Below are 26,688 nucleotides of genomic sequence, written 5' to 3'. Positions count from 1 at the left end.
TAGAATATTGAACTTACAATAAGAAAAAACATCCAGAGTAAAGAAACTTCTATAGAGTCGTGTGCACTTTTACTTCATTAAATGATTTACAGTACATGACAAACTGTATTATAGAAATTGCTTTTTCGATAGTATAACATTTACACCACTATTAATTATGTTTTTTTAATTAAATGTCAAATCCTAAACATCACACACTCCAAGAATGTCGATAAACACTAGTTATGCCTTTAATTTTTCTTATACTTTTTTTTATAATTGTTTTATAACATAAATTGGGTTTTCTATTGTTTTCCAATGTAGTTTCAGATACTGTTAAAATGAAAACACTACACAGTTAGTATTGAGGTACATTATCTTAACTAATGAACACAATCGTGGCCGAACTGATAGTTTGTATTATTTTTTGTATTGATAATTCATTTTAATGAAATTGATAGTACAGTCCTGGAACGGTGTGGTGACCTTTACCTTGCAGGATGTTGCCTATCTCTCAGTAGGGCTCTGACTATTAAAATGAATTATGCATATTTCTACCCATGTTTTAGGATTAAAAATCTTAAATTCTTTGATTCATTCTCACTGTGATCAAAACATAAACTCCGGCAAGAAATCATCTACAAGGATAACTGAAATAAAAGTGTCTCTTTTTGCCGATTTACACTTAATTCAATAGAATAAAAAATGGGAAATGTATTCCACTGTCATGCACGTTTAATTAAATTTCTTATTTTTATTTGAATGAAATTGGTGAGTTGTTCAACAGTTCAATTGTATTAGAGTGATAACGATCATAGTGCATGAATAATTTTTTCAAATAAAGGCATAAAAATTAATTTCATTCTAGAAACTGGGAAGACTTTTGTCAGCATAAAAATGCAATTGTTGCAATATCCTTTTTCATTTTTACCTCTCATAAAAAAGTGTGAAACAGTTCACAACTATTCAGATTACTGAATTTCAAATAAAAATATCACAGATATTTTTAAGATACTAGGAATATTGTATATTTTACAATATATGTTTTGCTTTAAATTTAGAATTATTGAGAGACATAAAGCAAGAGGGAAAAACAAATCATCTATCAAAATTACTTGTTGATATATAAATATAAAAAAAGAATATCTGATAATCTAACTCATAACAACCTTAAGCCTGTTTCACTGGACAAGGTACATCTATTCCACACTCACAAGCTGTAAAAAGTGCAGTCTGTGCAAAACTTTATAAAAAGTAAAAATAACTCCTGGATCTGATTCTAAAATTCAGAAGTAACATAACATAACAATCATAACAATCTAATTTGTACAATTAATAGTAATATGTTTGCTTTAACACCATAATTGTAAAGTAGTACCACTATGCCAGATACAGCTTCCTTACACAGTATTATGCATCACATATTAGAACTAATAATGTGTATCTAACATTGGGAAAATGTGGCTTTGCTCAATTAAACTGTTTTTTGCATTTTAAACACTAAACTTCCATCCACCTATTTTCTAAACAGCTTTGTCCATACAGGGATATAGGAGCCAGAACCTATCCTGATTAATAAACTGCACAAGGCAGGATACACCCTGAAATGAATTTTCCCAAAAGCCAATGATCCTACCGGTATGACTGTGAGAGGAAACAGGACCACCAGGAAGAAATCCACAAGAACACGGGGAGACTATTCAGGCTACCCACAGATAGCACCCCAGGTCCAGAATTGAAGCCAGGGTCCCAGGACCTGTTCGGCAGCAATACCAGCCACTGTGCCATCAAGCTGCTCCAAGAGCTGACTTAGTTGATAATAATTATTGCAAAGATAGATGAATGATAAACTAAAAAAAAAACTAAAAAAATATGCACGAGTACTGTACAACTGAGTTTACTTCAGTAGAATTCCATAGAATTCTAAATGTGTATATTCTGTTTAGTAAAACTCCAGGCTCAGATTAGAAACTACATATTACAATTGAAATATCAAGCTTTTGTTGAAAAGTAATGCATTTTGTTTTTCCAAAATTTCCATCATTCCAGAAATCAAGATAGAAACAATTACATTTTTGAAAGAAACATCCCTGATATTTGTGTCTGTTCCTAGACAGCTAAACAGTTTCAGTTTTCAGTTTTGCAAAGACTGCCATGTAATAGCCTTCTGAAAATCTACCTTACATAACCAGCATTATATGCTAAAGCCTAAAGTGAGTGGCATAGTTAACGAAAATGGTTTTATGGTTATGTCATTTCAAGACTGTATACTGTAATCTGAAATGTGTCTGTTCCTTATTGGAAAAACCTTTATTAATGGTAATGGGCCCAGCAAACCAAACTCTATCCAGGAGTGGATAATAATAATTCCTTACACTTATACAGCACTTTTAAGGACACTCTACTCAAAGTGCTTCACAGGTAAGGGGGACTCCCCTCCACTACTACCAATATTCACCCCACCCAACGGCAGCCATAGTGTACCAGTATGCTCATCACACATCAGCTATTAGTGGGGAGGAGAGCAGGGTGATGAAGTCAATTCATAGATGGGGATTATTAGGAGGTCATGATCGGTAAAGGCCAGAGGGAAATTGGTCAGGACGCCAGGGTAACACCCCTAGCCTTTTTGAGAAAATGGGATTTTTAATGATCACAGAGAGTCAGGACCAAAGGATGGGCAAGATAAGGAGCAAGGCAGGACAACACCCTGGATGAGGCAACAGTCTATCAAAAGGCACACCTACACAGACATTAACCTAACTAGTTGAGTCTTTGATATGTGGGAGGAAACGAGAGCACCCAGAAGAAACCTACACAGGTGCAGCGAGAGCATGCCAGGCCCACATGCAAGGCACCTCAGTCTGGGAACAAACTGATGACTCGAATAGAGGTAACAGCCATGCCACCTGCCACCTTTGCAATTCACAGGAAACATTATTAAAACAATAAGTTATTACAGTCATAATCCACCAAAACATTTTCACTGCACCGAGTGATGCTTTCACAAAGTCATTCCACACATTTAATTTTAGATATCTATTTAATTCTGGGAATCATTTTAACTGGTGACACCAGAAGACTAGCAAAATGTCTACTTTCATCATCTCATATCTGCAATCCCTCAACCGCCCCCTCCCCAATTAAAACAATTAGGTTTTAATAAGATTCTATATTTTTTATACAAGTTTTATCATTTTATGCCTTCCATGTCAGGACTCAGATCTAGGGAAAAACTGTCAATAGTCTCATCACCTCCTTACATACAGTACCATATGTTTCCACCATTTTGTAAATCTTGAACTTGGCTACAAACCAGCTCTTCTCTCCAACAGTGCTCATTAGCTACAGGATTGAATCTTTCAGTTAATTGCATCGAACAACTTTGTTGTGCAGCAAAATTATAAAACCAAACAAACATGCAGTCAGAGTTTCAGTTTTCCTGGGAGGGTATTTGGAATCCATGTGAGTAGTAATCAGGCTCCATCACTTCTGTTTGTGTTACTCAAAATTAAATTAAATGTGCTCATCCTTTTGCACCAGAGAACGTGGCGACAATACTGTACCTGCACATTCCAAAATGGTCGAACGAAAGAGGAGTCTAGCAAGGAGGTGGAGTTTCTTTCAGCTAATTTATTCTAAGGAGAAAAATGGGAATGGATCTGATGTGATAGCTGCATGTTAGTCATGAGACATTATACTCATAGGACTTCATTGTCAGATGTTATTTTTGTTGAGTTTCCTTACAAAAATGAACAATAGAAAGAACACAAATGTAAGATGGACATTCAGACCACTTTCATTTCCATCAATTTATTTTAGCTGTAAAGCTATAATTCCCATGTTTTGCAAGCTACATTACTGTACCAAAACTTATATACTGTACAGTAACACATTGTCTTTTAGCCAACGCTATAATATTTACAGGGATACTTTATTTACATGTAATTATTTATTAATATTGGAGTATTTTGGTAGTGTATACAATATAATATGGGTAAACTTAAATCAGATCATTAACTGGCTTATCTGAAACAATTACCAACTTAGGTCTTCATGTATTGGTGCTTTATAGAGACCTAGAAAGCCTTCAGGTACTCTGTAGCCCCAGGACCATTATTAAAGATCCCTGTCATACAGTATGTACCAGATATAACTTCTCCTTTCAAATGGTAGATATATATCCACAGATTCTGTTCTGTAATATTATACTGTTTTGCAGGTTTCCTTAATCATCTATTCATTCTCCACTTTTATTCTTCTCAATCTCTTGTTCCATTCTGGATTTTATTTTACAGTGTCCGAGAGAATTTGTTATAAGATCATTTATTTTACAGCGTCAAAAGCACATGTGATTTAATGAAGTAATTTCTCATTCTGTCCTCGTGGAAAAGTTATACAGGTAGATACAGGGATTCTTTAACCAAGTTACATTTTGACAGACTTCTGCTTTCCAGTTAGACTAAACTACAGTAAGACTAAAACTTAAAGCAGCTTAAGTAGTGTATATAAAAGCACTCATTTTAAAAAATTCACATGTACAGGAGGTAAAAGAACATCAAAGACGAGTCCACCATGAGAGACAAAACTCTAGAAATACACATCACATACTGTACTGTTATAACATAAGATACAGGTTGTAACATGATTACTCTGACAAATATTCATATTTTCCTTTGTGTTCGAAATATTATTTTCAGAAAACAGACAACACTGAAAATAATAAATCCACTATTTCCTTTGCTTCATCATTGAAATGGCCAAGAAGGTTTGGGAAATACAATAAATACTTTTTTTTATATGCTTTATCTGAATTTGGAATATTCAATAGGTTCATAATGTCACAACCACCACAAAAAACAGAACATATGACAGGGTGTATGGTATATAAGACTATAGCAGGGAATGAAACCTTGAAGTATCTCACCAACAGAACAGTCCGTGAACAACAATATATCTTAAAGTGCCAACTACAAAAATCTGTATTGAATGAAAAAGGAAATTCAGTTCACATGCTCCGTCAACATAGCATGTTATGGTTTCGCCCTTAAGCATTTCAGATCTCCTTTCATCTAGATGAAAATATTCTGCCTTTGCACAAGAAAAAGAGGCCTGTCAGACTGATAACTCAACAGAAGCAACTATGTGTTAGTTTGAAGGAGTATGCCCTGGCCAAATCAGCAGAGGTTTAAGTTTGGTTTTCTTTATTCTTTAAAAGACCCCTTCAATAAACCCAGTATTGTATCACTTTAACCCCCTCCCACACCCATTTCACAACCTAACTTCAACAAACACTCACAGAAAAAAAAGGAAAAAATGCTGCATCAGGTTTTGCTTCACATGAATATTTCATGGCAACTCACTGTTTTCTAGCAGAAGAAGAAAGCCTGAAAGGATTTGCAGCTATTCTAAAGTACAGTAAAAAAGAAGCTTTCAAAACTGTCTATGCATTAAACATAAAAATCAAATTTATCTGGAAGTGTATAAATTAATAGTGTAACCTATTCTTATAGAGCAATAAACTGGGTCTGGCCAGGAATTACACTTACAAAGAGACATTTCAGAAATACTTTTATTCTTCTTTGAGAATTGTTCATCTGCTTCTGAAGTACCCGATGTGCAACTTGAAATTCAGATTCAACAATGCCCAAGTTTTTGCCTTGTTTTCCCCTATTCTTAAAAAACAGGAGTCTCTTGGCCCCCAAAATGTGGTTCACTACCACCTCAGTTTTATGCTGATCTTTTGGCACAATCCTAGAATGTACAAGTTGATGCCCAGTTGCTGATCCAATTTAACTCTTGGATAAATTCCAGTCAGGGATCAGGTACAACCATAGCACAGAGATTTCTAAGTGCTGATTTGTTTTTTTTCTTTTGCTCTAGTGGTTTATGACCTTCAAGCTGCTTTTCACACAGTTGATCAGTCTGTATTCTTACAGTATCTTACTTGGGATCCTGTATTGGTGCATGATGTAGTTTTTTGTCCTCATTGAAACATACAGTACCTCAGTGATCTGTTGGCACAGACATATACTAAATGTTCAGTGGGCTTGAGTGTAGTCTGGACAGGCAACACAATGGGTATGCTTCATCTCCCATGGTCTCCCAGAGTCCCAATTGTAATATTTTACCTTGAAGGCTTCAATACTGTATGTTTCTAAATTATAATAAAGAATGATAGATAGAACATGTAGATAGAAGATTAATCTCACCCATATCTCCACTTGATTTTGTAAAATGTTAAAACAACAAGGTATCAATAACAGAACTTTACATTTTCCTATTCTGTTTACAAAATAACACAGCAAACCAAGGAAAAGAAAAATGTATTTGTTAATATAGGCTTATTTTCTCATAATCATTAGCTAAGGCTTTTTTGTTTAATATAAAAACATGATTTATCACAAGAAGTTCCAAAAAGTATACACTGACCTCAATGTCTTCCTAGACTGAGATACTTTATTGGTTTCCTCTTCTCTGCTGTTCCTATATTTATAGGTCTTTGACTGTTTAAATGTGGAACCAAAACAAAAAAATATACAACAGTAATAAATACAATGAAGTAAACAAAGCACACAGTGTATCAGGGATACATGGTGCTTCAGCTTTTACTTGTGTAAAAGGAACTTATTCAAACTGTCTGGGTTCAATATTCCTTACCTCACCATTAGACACATGTTGAATGTTTTGTGAATATGGTGTGTATTGTACTGGATATGTCCTTTGTCATTTGCATGACTTAGTGATTATCAGCATTTTTCATTATATGTAAATGTATTGAATGCAGAATTACATGGTAATTGTTCTGCATTTGTAGGCTAGCAGTGGTTGGAGGTCAAAAACAGATTACCTTTCTTTAGCAAATAAAGCCTTTAATGTCTAATCTTTCGCACAGCAGAAAATGGGGGTAATTTGTACTTGAGCATCTTTATTTTCACACAAAGCAATAAAAATGAAAAAGTGAAGAAGAACATACAGTATTATACCTTGACCTAGACTCAAATCCTTACATTATCATGAGAAAGCTTGTTTTAACTGATGGCACATACAGTATATCTTAAATAAGGGTAATTCTGTGACTAGCATTCATTAACTGTTTGTTACGGATTCGGCCAGTGAAACCAAAACCAAAGTAATGAACCCACTTGCAGGAGCCGATAGAGACAAGTCGTGATCCAAATACCATAGTCTCTGGTGTTAAGCTTAAGCTTAACCATCTCCAGCTTAACACCAGCAAGACCAAAGAAATTATTTTTGACTTTCGAAGGAATAAGTCTCCGCTGAACCCTGTTTCCATCCAGGGTGAGGACATAGAGGGCGTACATTCCTACAAGTACTTAGGGTTACACCTGGATGATAAGCTGGAGTGGTCTTGGAACACTGATGCCCTGTACAAGAAAGGTCAGAGCCAACTCTATTTTCTTAGGAGACTCAGGTCCTTTGGTGTGTGTGGAACACTGCTACATATTTTTTATGAATCAGTGGTGGCGGCGGCCATCTTCTACGCTGTGGTGTGCTGGGGCAGCAGCATCATGACAAAAGATGCAAATAGGCTCAATAAACTCATCAAGAAGGCTGGCACTGTGCTGGGGATGAGCCTTGACCCCATGGAGGTGGTGGCTGAGAGGAGAATGCTGAACAAGCTCACAGCCATCATGAACAACACCTCTCATCCGCTTCATGGGACTGTTACTGGGCAGCAGAGCACATTTAGCAATAGACTGCTCCAGCTACGGTGTTCAAGGGAACGTTTCCGCAGGTCTTTCCTCCCGGCGGCTGTCAGGGTGTATAACGCTGCCCTAGGCTAAGACTGTTAGCCCTTCATTTGCTCCTCTATGGACAGCATGTTTACTCCATAGTACTTTTTGGACTATCAGTCTGTATAAATCTATGCACATTTTGCACATATTTTATTGTTTTTACAGCGACTATGATCAGCATATTTTGCACACACCTATGTATTTATTTATTTTTATCTATTTTGTTTGTCTTTTGTTTTATAACTATTCTGATGTCTGTTTTGCTTGTCTTGGGCTGGACTGCTGTAACACATCAATTTCCCTACGGGATTAATAAAGTATTATCTATCTATCTAGTCGAAGGAGAGAGCCGATAGTCCAGAGGAAGCCAGTGATCCAAACAGCGAGAGAGTAGCCAAAGCCAGACCATAATCCAAATCCGTAGACGAAGGAGAGAGCCGATAGTCAAGGGGAAGCCAGAGATCCAAACTGAGAAAGAGCAACTGAAGCCGAGCCTTAATCCAAAAAACGTAGTAAAAGGGGAGAAACCAAAGTCAGAAACAGAACAGTACGAAGAGGTAGAAGGCGTAGCGCAACTAAGTAGCTCGAAAGGAAAACCAATACTGAGCAAGGAAGTAGGGAAAGACTAGTGCTTAAATACAAGATGAGACGAAGGTGTGGTGGTGAAAGCGTACACTAATGGGTAGACTAATTAACTAAGACTACGCCTTCTTCTGCCTCTTTCGTTGCTGGGAGGCAGGGATCGTAACATTACCCCCCTCTATACTCTATCGGGACAATTAGGGAAACTGTGATGGAAATCCAGGATCAGGTTTGAATCCAGTATATCCTTTTCCAGTACCCACAACTGCTCCTCTGGACTGTAGCCTCCCCAATCCACTAGGTACTGCAGGGATCCACGAGACCATCGGGAATCTAGGATCTTATTTACGGTGTAGGCAGGGAGTCCATCAATTACTCGAGGCGGTGGGGGTTTTGTAGCGGTTTAGACAGAGTGGATCTGCGAAAGGGATTAAGGAGGGAAACATGGAATGTTGGGTGAATCCTGAGGGTAGGAGGCAAGGCCAGCTGATAAGTTACAGGGGTAACCTGGGTGAGGACACGAAAAGGACCGATGAACCTGGGAGCAAGCTTGCCAGAAGGTTGCTTTAGAGGAAGGTTGCGGGTAGATAACCAGACAAATTGTCCACGTAGAAATCTGGGTATGGTTTGACGGTGCCGATCCGCCACGGTCTTTTGCCGAGCTGCAGTGTGAAGAAGAGTGGCTTTAGCTTTCCTCCAGAAGTCCTGCAGGTTTGTGATATACTCCTGAACAGATGGAACTTCTGTGTCCGGCGGGGGGTCCGGGAAAAGAGGAGGCTGATAACCTAAGGCAAACTTGAAGGGTGACATGCCAGCCGAAGAAGTATACAAAAAATTATGTGCATATTCTGCCCACGGAAGCAATGACACCCAGTTATCTTGGGTAGATGAGATATATGCCCATAAGTAGGTTAGCAGCTCTTGATTCATATGCTCAGTTTGACCATTGGCCTGAGGGTGGTAAGCTGAAGTAAGTGAAACTGAGGCTCCCAGTGACTTACAGAAGGCTTTCCAAAATCGTGAAATAAACTGGGGGCCCCTATCTGAAACAATATCTTTAGGGATGCCATGAAGGCGGAAGATATGCAGTACGAACAGGTCTGCTAGTTCCCTAGCTGAAGGCAAGGAAGGTAGGGGAATAAAATGGGCGGATTTAGAGAAACTATCTACTACTACCATGACTGTCGTGTATCCTTGGCTTGGTGGAAGGTCAGTAATAAAATCAACTGAGAGGTGGGTCCAAGAACGGTCGGGGATAGGTAAGGGTTGAAGAGGGCCTGCCGCCCTCATCCGAGAAGACTTAATTCGGGAACAGATAGAGCAGGCCTGGACATACTCCTTGACATCTTTAACCATGGTTGGCCACCAGAAGTCTCTAGAGATGAAATCCAAGGTACGTCGGAATCCAGGGTGTCCGGCGAAGCAGGAGTCATGTCCCCATTGAAAGACAGAAGATCTGACTGGGGTTGAGACAAATAACTTGTCCTGAGGGCACTGAGGAGGTACAGTTTGTCCAGCCAAGGCACGTCTAACTACGACTTCTATGTCCCATCTGACAGCTGCCAGGAATTTACCAGAAGGGATGATGGGTTCAGGAAGCAGTTCAGCCTTAGGGGGGTCGTGGATCCAAGAGAGAGCGTCAGCTCTGATAGTGATAAGGAAATTAAATCTGGAGAAAAAGAGGGACCATCTGGCCTGGCGAGGACATAAACGTTTGGCCGATTGTAAATACTCCAGGTTTTTGTGATCTGCGTATATCAAGAATGGATGATGAGCTCCCTCCAGCCAGTGCCTCCATTCCTCCAATGCGAACTTAATAGCCAGAAGCTCACAGTTACCAACATCATAGTTCATCTGTGCAGGGGATAACTTCTTAGAAAAGAAGGCACAGGGGTGAAGAATCTGTTTTTCTCCATGACGTTGAGAGAGAACAGAGCCCACACCTTGGCCAGAAGCGTCCACCTCAACAACAAAAGGCAAAGAAGGATCAGGGTGTTTCAGGATGGGGGCAGTAATGAAAAGGTGTTTCAGGTGCTGAAATGCCTCTTCTGCTTGAGGGGTCCATTTACCTTGTCTGGGTCCTTTGCGAGTTAAAAAGGTTATGGGAGCAACAACTGAGCTGAAGTTTCGAATAAACCTCCTATAGATGTTGGCAAAGCCAAGAAACCGATGTATGTGTTTAAGGTTCCTGGGTGTGGGCCAATCAGTAATTGCAGAGACTTTACTTGAGTCCATTTTCACCCCTTCTGGAGAGATGATGTAACCTAAAAAGTGAATCCTAGAAGCATTAAAAGTGCACTTCTCCAGTTTGACATAAAGTTTATTCTTTATGAGTTGGGAGAGAACTTCTCTGACATGGAGAACATGATCCTGGAAGGTATTAGAGAAAATTAGAATGTCATCAAGGTATACCAAGACAAACCTTTGAAACAGATCACGAAAAATATCATTAATAAAGGTTTGAAACACTGCTGGGGCATTTACCAAACCAAAAGGCATGACCAAATATTCATAATGTCCATGGGTTGTCATGAATGCCGTCTTCCAATGTCCCCTACCCGAATACGGATTAAATTATAGGCCCCTCGTAGATCCAGTTTGCTGAAGATCTTGGCCCCATGCACGGACTCAAGCGCTGCCGGAATTAAGGGCAAAGGGTACCGGTTCTTAATAGTGATCTCATTAAGGCCACGATAATCAATACAGGGACGGAGCCCACCATCATTCTTTTCCACAAAAAAAAAACTGGCACAAGCAGGAGAAGTGGATGCGCGTATAATTCCAGCCTTCAGGAATCTTGTATATATACTTTCAAGGCCTCAGATTCCGTATTGGAGAGCGGAAATATACGACCTTTAGGAGGAATAGTTCCTGGCAAATGGCACAGTCATAAGGTCAGTGGGGTGGGAGAGCCAAGGCCTCTTGCTCATTGAAGGCTTCCTGTAGATCAGAATATTGGGGGGTATCGTAGGAACACCAGAAGGGGGCGTTTCCATGAGTGCAACTCTTACAGGCAGACGACAGCAACTACCAATACATTGGGGTCCCCAAGTTAAAATGTCTCTATGGGACCATGAAATGTTAGGGTCATGCTGTTGGAGCCAGGGAAAGCCTAGTACAAGGGGATGTGATGGGGTCTCGAGGAGATAAAACCAGATATCTTCAACATGTGTGGCGCCAATTTGCAATCTTATTAATTCAGTTTGCCATCTTATAAGTCCTGGAGACACTGGGGAACCATCAATAGATTGTACACGAAGAGGAGGGGTCACCTGGGTCAGGGGTAATTTCCAAGCTTGGGCTAAGGAGGCGTCGATGAAGTTCCCCGCTGCCCCCGAGTCAATAAAAGCAAGAAGTGGCATCTGTTTATTACCCCAAAACAGTGTAGATCCCCCTCATCTCTCAGCATTACTCAGATTTCTTTCACACATATCATCAATATATATAAACAAAATCACACATGGCTCAACCAGCAAATGAATGTGCTTGAAGAGCAATGTGAACCCACAACCTCCTGGATTATATCAGCCAACTAAGATAAAAAAAGTAAAAAGACCATTTAGCCCATCTTGCTTCTTTATTTCTAGCTTAATGATTCAACACTGCTAGGTTCCTTCTCTCTATTTGTTAGATTCGTGACAAGAGTCCTTGTGTTGTGTTGGATCTGCCTTTGCCGTTTTTCAATAAGATGGTATGTTTGCAGTTGTTACTGTAGCTTCCATCTGCCTTTGATTGCAGTACTGCTGTACCAACAAGACTTTTCTGCTTCTTCATTAAGGCCTTCCATTTTGTTTTTCTGGTCATGCCTACATTCTCCACCATACAGTACATATTATGATGGAGACTTGACTTGTACTGAAAAAATGTTTCACCACAAACCATAGTATTGGAGATTTAAGGTACATAAATTCATGGCTTGTAGTTTACAGCACAATGGGTAAGAAAAACTAAATCTAGCACATTCTTGTCACGGGAGCCAGTCCTGACTCCCATGTAGTGTGTAGTTTAGGACCCTGTGCAGACGGTATAATCCAGAAGTGACTGGAAAAGGGCTTCGGGGAAAACACAGTGAGGAAAGGAAGGGATGGCGAACAGGGGGGCAGTGCTGACAGTGAACAGGTGCAAGGGGGGAGCGCGGGCAAACAAGTCCAGTGGAGTCCAAAACGGGAAATCTGGGCGCAGTCCAAAATCCAAAGCCCAGTGATCCATCCAAGACAAGACAGGCAAGACAGACAAGACATTAAAATCCGGAGCGGGATCCAGAACAGGAACAGGAGGTTAAAAACAGGCTGACGGGGCCAGGCGCTCCGAGCCCTGGACTCGGCTTGGTCAGGATGCTGTTCAGAAGCCTATGCCTTCAAGCCGCGGACACAGAGCGTAGGACTTCTTCCAGTGCAGAGCCAGGAATAGCGAGAGCATCAGGCTTAAATAATGAACGACAAAACAGGGGACAGGTGCACATAATAAAGTAAAATACTGTTCGAAAGGGTCGGAGCACCTTTAAGAGGAGGGTTGACAATCGTGACAATTCTGAGCTCTCTATGACCTTCTTCATTCTTTATAAAAGAAATGTTGTTGCTATGAAATATGAACGTAAATCCTATTCTATGTACTTTTCAGGCTTTCTGAAAAGATGTAGCTTTTCCTGGGTTCTAGTCTGTTCCTTTAACCAGCCTATGATTTTTTCCCCTATAGAATTAGCAGAATCTTCACGTTCAACTTTTAAGCCGTTGTAATTCGGAAGCGTTTCTGAAGCTTTTTGCATCAACAATAAAAAAGCAAGTATATGTTCAGTATCTGTTGCATTATTAAATGAAATATTATGTAACAAATTTTTAGAGACATTGTGCCAAAAGTATGAATACATTTGGAGCCATTTGTATCTTAAAACATATACAAACAGGCTAGAAACAGTGAAGTGCAGTTATTTATTAATTATAAATGTAGTCATTATTAATTATGTTAGTGTTTTGAGTTTGTGCATCAGAGTTTGGGAAGCAGATAATGGCAAAAAAAAAGCTAAAATAAAAAATGAAAAGCATTGTACCAATACAAAATAAAGGTCAAAAATACACTGCTTTACTTAGCAGCTTTACAATGAAAACAAATCAGGGCCACTTAGTTAACTGATTACCCAGTTACAGTTCACTGAGAATATGCTTCAGGAATCCAATTTAACTGCAAGGGTAATTGGCTATTCGGGCATTTGTGAATATTCAACATTTTATGGAACAAATAAGGATCAGGAACATATTCTAGGGATATCATGGACATAAAATAGTAAAATGGGAATTCAATTGTTTACTTCGGAATGTAACATCTTCCATTTTCTAACAAATTTAGTGATTTCTGTAATGACAAAACAGATTATGCTGCATGTAACTTAATTGTAGCTAAGAAGTTTCTGAAATCTAAATCATTCTCTTTATATATGCTTTACTTAAAATTCCTGTTGTTTTTTCTAAGTTTCCATAGTTACCGTTAAAGACTCTGAGATAAAGGCAATACATACAAACCTCAAAAGAACAGAACTCCTGTCAGATCCATCTTAGAGACAAATAATGAGGACATAAAAACACACTCATGGGCAGGCTGGGGGGTGGTGGTGGTATAGATAGATTTCAGGATCTTTTTGATGTTTTCTGTGATATCATTATGTTCCCAAATTAAGTTCAACATCTAATTATGATGAATCATGATATCAGAGCAGAGATATTTTCACAGCATACTTTACCATAACCTTCCTTTAAAAAAAAAAGCATTCTGAGCCCTAACCAAGTCTTTTTTATTAATTATATAACAAGTGTCAAAACTCCTGACTCAAATCCTACGTATAACATAATCTGTGGATCCAGATTTAATACTGTATAGAAATATAATGTTCTCCTCACTAAGTAAAATTCAATTTTTTTAAAAAAAATCTGGAATGCAAATATAAAATTGAGAATTCTTTTTAGGAGCTTTAATAAACATAGATATTTTTATTTGTAAGCTACTTATTATTGGTAGGTTCCAAAGTTATATTTTCTTTAACCACAATTGTTTTTGATCTGTCTGAATGAAAATATTTACCTTGTTTGAATCACGCTTCAGTATTGTACCAGTGTCTTTTACTAGCAAAATCAGTGCCTTTATTTTACTGACAACAAAAAACAACCATTTATTCCATCTTGAGACCCCATTTCTTTCCTGTGTGACTTGTAGTTAGCATGCAAATGTTCTGATCAGGATACCTCTGCAATGGGGAAGGTTCACTTGACAATAACCTTAAACAAAAAACTTAAACCCTAATAAAGAACCCTCATATACACAATCAATATATAACTTTAAAAGTGCTAGATGGTTAAAAGAAGACAAGTAAACAGAGCAAGAATGAATGGAAAAAGCAAAAATTTGAATTTTAAATGAGTATATTGACATTGTCAATGGGAAGCCATAGCTTTCCTTTCTGAACTTTCCCCAGGCATTTGGAATGAAAAACACTGAGAAGGAGTTCTAATGTTGTGACTAAAAGGTTCTGAACTGCATGCTAATATACTACAGGTGCACGCTAAGGTAACATGCACTGAAGTCAAGGTGAAAAGGTTATAAAAAGGACAAATATTGATAGTTGATGTACTGTAACAGTTAAAGAGGAAAGCTGGAACCATAATCAGAAACTAAAAAAATAGAGCGTGAAAGTAAAGTGAAGGGCACATAAAGAATACAAGCATAATATCCATGGTAGCTGGTGAATATTTAACTGTTCTTTTAAACACTTAAAAAATAATTAGACTAATCCTATCAGTCTAATTCTCATTTAGTTTCTGTGTCAGTTGAAGCCAGAATACAAATTTCTGTTGAAGTACTGTTCTCTTGTTTCCATATTTTGTCTTTGTGTGAGAATAATAATGAAATTCTAGTAAAAATTTAAAGGAAATCCTACATATCTTGTGCCTAACCTCCAGAATTTTAGGTTAAGATGGCTTAATTCAAATTAAAACAAATCTATAATCTATAGTCATTCCACACAAAATCAATGTAAGAAATGTCATTTCTGACTTGTTATTGGGAGAAAAGGCGATAATGTGAATATTAGGTGTAAATTATTTATTGTTCCTGAGCTACAGACGATTAACATTTAGCCATATCAAAATAGCATCAAAACATCTGGTGTTATGTGTTTTGAATGGGGTAAAATCAAAAGTTGCTAAATCTGGCAACATTTTTTGCTCTTCACTTATAGAATGTGTCCTAGAACAAAATGTACTGTAAAACATAATACGTATGCACTGCAAAACATACTGTAATACAAGATAACTAATAATTCAGATTTTTTTTTAAGTGAGTATACAAATTAAACATGCCTTATTGTGTAGGCATGTACAGTAAGTATTATTGTGTATTGTGTGTGGTTTCAGAAAATAACAATGGATTAAATACCACAGCAAATGTATTCTAAAGAACTGCTAATGTGTACAGTACGTCATCATGATGTCAAAGTGTCAAATGTTAACTTGACTAAAATAAGCACACATCAGCAGGGCTTGTGAGGTGTCATGTCTGTTAATTAACAAAACGAGGTTTTAGAATGGCAAATCAGTGCTCCGAGAGTTATAATTACACATCTGACTTTCTTAGGGAATCAAATCTTCTTTAATGGGCAATTACTTCCAAAACTTTGATTGCAGAAAAAAACATTACTAATCCCTCAAGAAATTCATGCCCGCCTTTTAGCAAATGTTATTTTTACATGGCTAGTTCAGAAGATTTTAATTAGTCAAATATGATTTCATAAATACTATTATATGTGTGATGCAGCAAAGCCAATTAAGGAATAGTTTAAACTTAGTGTTTTAGCCTTTGGAGAACTGAACCAAAATTAATGAATGTGAGCAATCTAAAGTAACTGCAATGACCACCGGCACACAACCGGCAGTGCGTATTAGCCATGTTATGAATGAACATGCCTCCAAGAAAACATTACTTTTTACAGGCAGCATCAAACAATCAGACTGGAAAATTATGTCGTTTTATGGCTTTTAGGAAAAGGTCCACAAGATGAACAGCAAAATGACAGTACATATAATAAAGGTTGAATTTTGAAGAACATACTTACTTTTGAATCTGATGTTGATTTTGTAATCTGAAGAGTTTCTGTCAAGCACTGTCTGAAAACATGCTGCCTGGGTTTGCAAACCTGGATTGTTAGGCAGTGCACATGACAAAATATTTGTGTGTAATGAGCACAGTAACTGTGATGCATACACTTTAAGAGAGATCTGATGAATTAAGAATTAATTAAATATACTGTATACTGAATAGCAATACAGAACAATTAATATACTATAATGTATAATACAATAAAATGTATATTTGAGCTAAATGAAAAAGCAAATGGACATGCTTTCCTGAACTAACCCATGAAGTAAATCACCAGGGTGATATACAGTACATTCTCAAGGAAATGATAACCTACTGTATGTCACAGGTCAAGGTGTCTGTTTTTAAATACATACTGTAGATCAATATACCTTGATTAAAATGGAATGATTTTAAAAAGTAGTACAGACACTCTAAAAAGTATTCAATTGTGTAAACGATTTTTCAGCCTTGGTAGTCTCCAAAAGAAAGAACATACAGTAATGAGCAAAGATATTTTCTGCCTCATTATCATTTATAAACTCATTAATCTATGCTTCACCCAAAGAAATGTCACCATTGAGTCATGCCAATGTGATGAAATAAGACAATCACTTGATGATGGGTTATGCTATCCATCAGGCACTGTAAAAAATACTACTAATTGATTGATAATTAACTTTATCTTTTTCTTTTTAATTTTTCTAGTTTTTCATTAAGAATGCAGAGGAGATTGAAATGTATTCCACCTCTTTGGTTTGATTTGTTGTGCTTTTGTTTCCTTAAATGCTACCCTGTTAATGACATTACTTTACTATAGATGCTACCATACCTGTCTTGACAGAATCTCACTTGAATAATAATTATTTTCTTACATACAATTAATAAGAACCACCAACGTGCCAGCTGTAGTAAGTACAAAATCAACAATATTGCCCTACAACCATAACCAACAATATGAATACTTGAAACTTTACTGATATTCACTGCTGAAGGGATTGACATCCGTTTTTGTCTTTTTGTCTACTTCACGCTGTCTTTTATACTGTTACCTGTACAGTTAACATGATCAGCTCAATGATCAGCTATGACCGACAAGCGCTTATGGTCATAAGATTGACTATCGGCTCAACGAGGTCTGCACCAAATATGATGATGGAGTACCTGGACTACAGAGTTCCAACCGTACCTGTTCCCGAAAGCAAGCGGCTGCACAGGAAGAGAGGTAAGCAGGCAGGTGTCTTGGTTAGACTGAGACAATGCTGGAATCGCCCTCCACTTCAGAGCATGCTCCTCGCTAATGTTCAATCACTTGACAAGAAGCTGGACTAACTGAGAGGAAGGCTTGATTTCCAACAGTACATCAGAACTTCAACATGCTAACATTTACCGAAACCTGTCTCGACCCATCCACTCCGGACACCGCTATTCTACCAGGAGGTTTTTCCATTTACCGTCAGGACAGGACAACAGACTCAGGGATGACTATTTCATCGTCATGCACCCCATATCTTGAACATCTGACAATTAAATGTCACTCCATCTATCTACCGAGGGAGTTTACATTGGTAGTCCTCATGGTAATGTATATTCCACCGCAGGCTAACACCACAAAAGCACTTGAAGAACTACACGAACACCTAAGAAGACATGGCGCGAACCTGAAAAAAATCATGCCAAACTTGCATCAGCATATAAATTGCCCAACGCGCGGAACAAACACGTTGGACAATGTTTACACTCCCTTTCGGGATGGCTACAAAACCCTTCCCCAACCTCCTTTTTTCAATTTCTCGTGAGGCTGCTGGGAACGACATTAACCTCTATGCGGACTATACTACTGGCTACATCAGCAAATGCATAGAAGATGTTGCTCCCAGGATTACTGATCGCACATACTGATCACAAACCGTGGGTAAATGGCAAAATACGCGCTAAACTCAGTTAAAACCTAGAACTCTGTCTTCAACTCAGGAGACAAGGACAAGTACAGAAAATCCAGATCCTATCTCAGAAAAGCCATCGAAAAAGCCAAATATAACTACAGAGTGAAACTGGAATCATAATATCATGAAGACCCTCAGAATATGTGGCATGGAATCTGGACCATCACAGACTACAAAGCGCAATACAGCAATGTGACACACACCGCCTTTCTCCCCAATTAACTAAACACGCCCATAGCACGGAACCAGCTAAGGAAATTCCGGTAAACTAGGGGGCACCTCTTTACTGCTCGACACCTTGGACCCACTGCAATTTGCATATAGACAGAACAGATCAACTGAGGATGTCATCACCACTGCTCTACACACTACCCTTTCACACCTAGATAAGAAAGGAACGTATGTGAGAATGCTGTTTGTTCATTACAGCTCAGCATTCAACACCATCATACCCTCAAGGCTTATCACCAAGATCCTGGACCTAGGACTTAGCTCCCCTCTCTGCAATTGGATCCTGGACTTTCTGAGGGGCCGACCACAGGTGGTGGGAGGCACAAGTACATCCTCCACCCTGACTCTCAAAATCGGTGCCCTCCAAAGCTGTGTACTCAACCCTCTCCTCTACTCCTGATTCACCCACGACTGCATCACCAGGAACAAAACAAACTCAATCATCAAATCAAGTTTGCGGATAATTCAACGATCATCAGCGGTAGACAGGAGGTAGACACGCTGAAAGCATGGTGCCAGGACAACAACCTCACTCTGAACACCAGCAAAATTAAGGAGTTGATCATGGACTACAGGTAGCATCGAGGAACAGACCCAAACCCATTCACATCAGCGGGTCAGCGGTGGAGAGTCAACAGTTTCTAATTCCTAGGTGTCAACATCACAGACGATCTAACCTGGACCCTCCACACCAGCCTTGTAGCCAAGACAGCACGGCAGCACCTATTATTTTTCCGCAGACTAAAGAAGTTCGGCAAGCCTTCACACACCCTTTCCAACTTCTACAGGTGCACCACTGAAAGCAGACTAACTGGCTGCATCACTGCCTGGTATGGTAACTGCTCCACTTGAGTGTGCAAGGTACACCAGAGGGTGGTGAAACTGGCTCAAAACACTACTGGCTGCGTGCTACCGAACATCAAGGATATCTACTCTGTTAGATGCATCAAGAAGGCCAGGTCTATCCTCAGGGACCCCAGTCACCCTAACCACAACTCTCTACTACCATCCAGAAAACGATACCGAAGTATACAGACCAAGACCAACAGGCTTTGTAACAGCTTCATCCCCTAGGCAATAAGGCTGCTAAACAGCCACCCACAGAAGACAGCTGCAATTACCCAAATGCCTGCTGGCGAATGACCAACCTACTTGAACTGATAGGGTGCACCGGTGCCCTCCTGTCACTTGCACGCTCAGGACACAATGTATGAACAGCACTAAATACCTCCTATCCTTGAGTTTCTTTCACACAATCTGTAAATGTATTGTAAATAGCAATTGTATAATTTATTAATCTGAATATTTATTAATCGGAATCTTAACCTAATCCCTATAAACTTCTGTCCTTCTACTCTTTTATCCCTTGCGGATAAAGCATTTAATTGGCGACAACACCACTGTATGCTGTTTCTGTTGGTGCATTGATAAATAAACCTTGATTGATTGACTAACTTTTTGTCTTGCTTTAGCTAGTCATCAGTTCAAGGATTGTCTGTCTTCAGTTATATATCACTGAAGTCTGCTTTATTTGTACTTCTAATCAAATGGTTTCATATTTAGAATTGAAAAGATTGGAAAGATTGTTAATTAGTTTTTTATAGGGATAAAATGTTTTGAAAAATGTATTGTGTATGGATGATGCCTGCTTAAAACTTTTTCAAAAAAGGCAGTCAGAAATTTCATATTTAATAAGACTGTTTAGTGGCCATCTTGGTTTACAGAAGAATAACATTTTACAGTTCTTTAAATATATGTATCCCACAATGATGCAGCAACAATGACTTTAATTTCACTTAAAGTTAAATGTTATTAAGATTTCTAATAATCTTTGTGTGCCTCCATAAGGAAGATGAGTGTCTTTTGGATAAAGTCTTTTGATCCTGGATGTCTAGGAGAGAACCATAGGCATATCTGGACCTGATCGTAAAGTCACAGGTAATGGTCAATCACACAAAGAAAGATCCACCTTTGAGTGATCTGTAGGGTGGGTACCAGAACCATACCTGATAGCATCTCAGCCAACTTGTGATGTCGCCCCATATAAACTGTAATCCAGCACATCTTTGTCGGTTAACGACTGGCTTGAAATCTCTCTCTAAACTGGCAAACTGACTTTTACTAACATGTGGCTGGAAGCAGTCCAAGTCAGGACTTAAACTTTTCCTCAAGACACCAAGCCAAGAAAAAAGCCAGTAAAGTGCAAAATTCTGTCCAAGATATTCTTTCTGAAACAGAAGAAATCTTGTGTTCACAAACTATCTGTTATTTTAATCTGATAAATGAAATCAAACAGACTTTCTGTTAGACTTTTTTTTAAGCATCCAGAATATCTGAGCATATTCTAACCAAAATCTATAGCATGGAATGAACTGAGTTCCCTTTTTGTCTAGCCTGTGGACCTCAAAAAGACAAACTGTGCAAAGACACTGTTTTAAAGACTAAAGTCAGCAAGACACTACTTTGGCAGAGCTACTGAACCCAACACAATGAAAAGCTCTCTGTCTCTCTCAACGTAAGCTGCTACAGAAACACAACCCAGCTCCTGTACCAATGCAAAGTTTAAACTCAGGACATTTTGACAACAGATCTTTTAATATTAAATTTCATTATTCACATTATAATTCTTTTACTTTACTTCTGAAAATTTCAATTTACTTTACTTTAGAGTGATTTCAATATGAGGCTAATAGAACCTACGAGCTAGACTGTAAAACATTGTAGTTGATATGTCTTTTAACTCTGAAATTATTAACTCTGATCTCTGTAATCCCTGAGTGAACTATCAGCATTTGTGTTCACAGCAGATCATTTCACGGATATATTCTAATACATTTGTTATACTTGTTCTGCATGTTTTGGTGATAGCAATAAATTCTATATTGTATATTTAGAATCTCTGTGTGTGAGACTATACAGTAAATTATTAAGTTTGATTGGTTCCTTAAAGTTGTAATATACATTCTCAATTTACTGTTACAATTTCTGATTTTAACAACAAATATAAAAACCCCAATCTCCTACAATAACAAATACCAAGTTTGGGTTTCATTGGATAAGTAAAGTTTGTAAAAAGGCAGTTTTTGAGTATCATAATTTGTCGCAATAAGTGTTATGGTGATCCATGCTGATGTCCAGTATGCATGGATATTGCCACTGATAGCTGATGTGTGGTGAGTGTTCTGGCGCACTATGGCTGCCGTCACATCATCCAGGTGGATGCTGCACACTGGTGGTGGTGGAGGGGAGTCCCCATTACCTGTAAAGCGCTTTGAGTGGAGTGTCCAGAAAAGCGCTATATAAGTGTAAGCAATTATTATTATTATTATTATTATTATTATTATTATTATTCTGACATTTGGCAGATTTGAAATCCATTGGTTCACTTTCCCGATATAGCTGCAACAGCAGTCGTTTCTCAATTGGCTAGTGACCATTATGATACCTGATACTTTAAAGCTGATTAGTTACACATTTCATGAACGATTTCGACATGCCAGAGTACAATATCTTTATTAAATATTCCCTAAAACGTCTTCTATAATATTTGGTAAACTGGATAAATAGTTTTTCAACAGTAGCCAGTTGACAATTCTGCTGTAACTAGATTAATTTTGATGTCACTAGTTTGTTATGCAGGGACTATTTTTTTAATATTTTAATGCAAACTGTTCTAAAGAGATGATGACTGTCTCAGTTTAATGCCTTTTGAGGGGAGGCAGTTTGGAACTGCAGAGCTTCAGTAAGTGGCAGTCTGGCAACCATTGTAGTATACTGAACAACTCAATTTCATCATATTTGAATTGTATTGTAACTGATATGATACCTACATTTGTTTGAAGTTAATAAAACAAATAGCTTTTGCTTTTACTACTCTGAGATGTGGGATGTGTGTTAGAATAAACTGGTGGTCACACAGTCTTCGTGGTTTACACAGAAAACCTTTTTTTTTCATTAGACTGTAATTGCACTGATCTTTATAATAACCACTGGCAAACAATTATTGAACAGGAGCAGTAAGTATAACAGGCTGCATTCCACTAAGCAGTTGATGGCCCGCTATGGGTGGAAAGATTATTGCAACAATTTGTGAGGTGCAAATCAGAAGCAGCCTCTTGTTGGTGACATCTGCCAAGATTCAGTTCAATCTGTGCAGCAGTCCCCAAGCATAGGCAGTTAGAGTTTAAGAACAAAACAGCAGCCAAGCATCCAGAAAGCTTGCAAGCCTAAAAAAGACTTGTAATCACTGTTTTTTCCTTTCAGTCTGGAATTTATGAAATGACTGATTGAGAATACTAAATAAAATCAAGAATACACATAAAACCAAGCCCACGCTATCTTGTGAAAGTGTTGTTTTAAAATGCAATACTTAGATTTCATGCAAGAAGCTACTTATAACTAACGTTTAACACAAAATATGTCATGCAAAAATATTCATGTTTATTTTTCTCTTAAAATAATCAGTGCACTTTGATGTATGTACTGTACACGTATCTGCTTGCTAAAATAGGTGTATTGCATAAAAGTCCTTCTTTGTGTTTAAAATTATTTGCCAATTAAACCTTCCTGTAATGTAGTAGATAACATATAGAGGAAACTGTGAATGTCTGCAGTACCACAATAGCTTGTTATTTTCTCTGCCTGTGCCTCATTAGTGCCCACATGACCTTTTGAATAGAACAGAACAAAGGTTGCAGAGCTTATAGACTGTGTGTAGAATATACAAATCTACCCTTTTGACATTTATGAGTGAAAGGACATTTCCAGGTCCCTGCAGCCTAGGCCAGCCAGGATATTTAAACATTTTCTCTATTTTCTGTTTGTAGGCTCCATCAGCCATCAGCCTTTAACGTGGTTTAAGATTAAAAGTGAAAGTGATTTGAGAAACATCGGGAGATAGAGAAGGATTGGAGAAAAACATCAGGAAAAGTCATGTCCTATTACTAACAAAAGCACCTAAAATAAGCACTGTGCGTGTGCCTTCAGATTTAATTCCAGATGTCTTTAGTCCTTATCCACATGTGAATAAATAGGGAAATGATTTCCGTTAACAAGATACTGTATGTGCAAGTCTCAGTTGAAATGCACTCATCAAGGTTTGTAAGCATTGTGTGTACACTTTCTAACTCAATTCTCCAAGCATTATTTAGACATGCTTGGTGCCTTAACCAGAAAGAAAGGCTTTGCGTCCATATCAATTAACCTAACTCGGCAACAACGGTCTCGCCCACTTGTCCTTGAATTCTCCCCTGGTTTGAGGTCTGCATCTCATTTGAATTAGTTTCACTCACTGCCTGGAAGTATTTGTGAAGTTAAATTGTCTTGATCTATCTCAGTCTCTTCTCCACTGGTCTGTAATTTCCCTTGGGTGGTGCACAGGACACTCTATTGATTATTCACTCACAGAAAATACTGATATCTTATTTTACCAATCCCGCCCTGTACCTACAGTACGACCCATCCACCCCTCTAACCCCAATAGCCATCACCTAAAAGTGATCTTGAATTAACTACATGGAACTACGGAAATAAACTGAAATTTCTATTCAGTGAAGGCAGAAGGACATGCCTCGAAAACTATTTGAAAGTAACCTTGCACGATTAATTTGACCGATACGGGTAATCGAGGAACATTATGAAAGCAAATAGAGTGCGCTGTAGCTTTCCCTCTTCAATTTTGAACAGCCTGATGCAAAGATTGAGAGATACTAGAACCACATTTTACGGCCTAACTATACTGTATATCCTGAGACATTTGAGGTGCCCTTGGCTACACTTGACAACAGCAAATTGCCCTAAGTTTATTCTTTCTGAAATGTTTAATTACAGCTGACTCGGGAAAATCTTGATGGTTCAACCTTTGATATTTAAGCGTAAATCATTCTTTTTTATATGTTTAAACCTAAGTTCCTTCTTTAAATTTCTTCATCTAAATTTCTTTCTGCACTTTAATGTTTAATGTACTGTACAATTATATTTACAGTAGCTTGTGATTTAAAATACAACAAAATTAATTAACTTAATTTCTATACAGTTACTGTTTCGAAAATGGCACCTGTCATTTTTTATTTTGTAATATTATTGTAAAAATATGTATATAACACTACCGTTTTAAATTTGGAATAAGTAATAAAAATTAACTGTTTTGGGCATATAGAGTTGTAGAGGCAATATATATACAGTACTGTACATCAATTGCATAAGTATTTTAGGTTACAATATATGCTGCTTAATTTCAGTTTTGAATACTAAAAGATAATATAAAGATAAGATAAGTATAAATCAGATCAAATTCCTCATGGCTTGACTATATGCAGTATATGATGCATTTTATCTTTAGAGATAAACAGGAAAATAGGCTTTTAATTTTAAAATGCCTTATTTAGTATTGTTAGTAAGAGTGATGGATCAATATTTTTAAAGGCTTTATTTCCAATTTCATGCTTTCCTGACTCTATCCAAAAGTGTTTCTTGCTGATAAACCCTCCTCATAACAAGTGCACCTTCAACAGAATTTATAAGCAGAAAACTCACTGACATGTGGGAAATTTCTTATCACAGAGAAGCTGGAGGTTAATTTGGTTATCAAACATATATATCCAAAGTAGCTCAATGAGCCATAAGAACTAGCTCACTAAATTTAAGATGGACCACTACTAAAAGAAAGGCAACAAGATTAATTCCGTCTTTATAAACTGTGCAGGAGGTAGTATTTGAAGTCTGTTTATACTCCTGTGTTTTCTTGCTTCGTTGAATGGCTCATTTCTATAACTCATAGAGACAGCTTGCCCATCATACCCCTTAAAGCTGTTCCTTGTAAGATACATACAGTATATGCACCCATTGCACTGGCTAAAGGTTGCAAAGTCACTCTCATGAGACCTGATAAGAGACAGACAGTTATCTGTTGCTGCTATTCTTGACTTTGTACAGTATATACAAAGGAAAATGAGAAGTCCCTTTTTAACCAGGGGTGAACAAACTTGGCAATTCCATTCCATTATTATTCCTTATATATCAAAGTGGTCTTCAGCATCTGGTTATTTAAGGTATTAAGGATCAACTTAATAATTCATTGAAAGACTTGAAATCCTGTAAAGAAAGTGCTAAGATTGTCCACTCCTGATTACTGTGTTTTCTTAACTCTGTGATATGGCTGCAACTAATTGATATTCACATTCCCATGACAGACAGTCAGATAGATCGATTCAGCCTGCTTGCAGCCCAGAATCCTAATTTCACTTGTTCCACCTGTCTGTTTATTTGTCTCCATTGCCCTTCAGTGTCTGTTTAGAACTGTCAGCAGTTCTGTTTATATTAGATCTAGCTACGTATTAACAGTACTGGTTTTGTGCTTCAGAAGTCTTGAATGCCCAACTGTGATGAGTGTTGTATCACAAGAAGAACCACACTTCAATGAATTTGCTGTGCATTGTGAACCAATTTAAAAACACAATTTCAGAGATTGTGCACAGTAATTATACAGACAGGAGCACTGTGTTACTTACACCGATGATTGGTTACATAACATTTAAAAGCAGCTCATCAAAATAGTCCTCACTAAAATATGGAAGACCACTGCTCTGAAATTAAGAAGAACAGACTGAGATGTGATTTTCTTGTGATTGTTGTTGAGGTCCCAAGCTCAGCAGTAAAACTGCAGGATATATCCTATATCAACTTTTTTTACCTCACTTTGTACAAAAGTGTACAGTAGTTGCAATGAAACTGCAAAGCTGGTGCAGAGCATGACTGACAGAGCTCTCCGGACAGATTAGACATAGTTGTTCAGAGTTGAAGGGAGACAAAATAGGCATAATTAATCAAAATTTATCTGATTGAAGATGCTGTTCTGAATTTTCAAGTGGAATAAATAAAGCTTAAGGCTAAAGTAAATAAGGCTTTACTGTTGTTTATAGACCAAATTATTTAATACATCTTTGATAGGATGGCAATACATTGCAGGACACAGACACACAATTATAATGCAAAGACATTAGTTATATACACCAGTGTGTCTTTGAGTGGTGGGAGTACACCAGAATGATTGCATGCAATGATTTGCACGG

The sequence above is a fragment of the Lepisosteus platostomus genome, chromosome 13 (genome assembly GCF_059453375.1).
Source record: "Lepisosteus platostomus isolate fLepPlt1 chromosome 13, fLepPlt1.hap1, whole genome shotgun sequence".
In the NCBI taxonomy this organism is placed as follows: domain Eukaryota; kingdom Metazoa; phylum Chordata; class Actinopteri; order Semionotiformes; family Lepisosteidae; genus Lepisosteus; species Lepisosteus platostomus.
Note: the sequence above shows the minus strand (reverse complement) of the source record.